A 568-nucleotide genomic window follows, 5' to 3' on the forward strand; every position below is an offset into this window, starting at 1 on the left:
AATAATAATAATAATAATAATAATAATAATAATAATAATAATAATAATAATTTTATGCCCCCTCAAAGTTGCTTACTTTTTAAAAGCACAGTACGAAAGTAGAATCAGAAAAGTAGATGTAAACAAGTACAAAAACGAGAGCCAGGGTGGCTTAATCCTTTGAGCACTGGACTAGGAATCGGGAGAGCAGGGTTCGATTCCCAGATCTGGGTGCCCTGGGACCAAGTCACACTCTCTCAGCCTCAGAGGAAGGCATGGGCAACCCCCCCAACAACAAATCTTGCCAAGAAAACACACACACACACACACACACACGCCCTCTCTTCAGGTGGTACCCAGAGCCCCCAAGGATGCTGAGGCGCTTCTCTCCTGCTCTTTGATGACTGGGGGACCCACCTTCAAGCTCCTGAGGGAGAAGAAGATGATGATGGTGAAGAAAAGGGACCCGGCGAGGGAGGGAGGCTGCTGCTGCTGCTGCTGCTCCAGGCTTCCTCCTCCCTTCAGCTCCAGCAACCGAAGCGCCTCTCTCTCTCTCCTTGCGCAGCCTCCGCCGCTATTGGCTGCCTGG

General features: G+C 49.6%; 1 protein-coding gene across 1 annotated transcript in view; it reads right to left on the reverse strand.

The window, feature by feature from the left end:
- Window positions 1–557, reverse strand: part of DKK3 (dickkopf WNT signaling pathway inhibitor 3) — a 51,754-nt gene extending 51,197 nt beyond the window's left edge. The window contains exon 1 of the mRNA XM_042445285.1: window positions 397–557. The gene's annotated coding sequence lies outside the window, so the exon portion shown is untranslated. The remainder of the gene's footprint in view (window positions 1–396) is intronic.
- Between the last annotated feature and the right edge of the window lie 11 nt (window positions 558–568).

Source organism: Sceloporus undulatus, chromosome 1, assembly GCF_019175285.1.
Source record: "Sceloporus undulatus isolate JIND9_A2432 ecotype Alabama chromosome 1, SceUnd_v1.1, whole genome shotgun sequence".
Taxonomy (NCBI): domain Eukaryota; kingdom Metazoa; phylum Chordata; class Lepidosauria; order Squamata; family Phrynosomatidae; genus Sceloporus; species Sceloporus undulatus.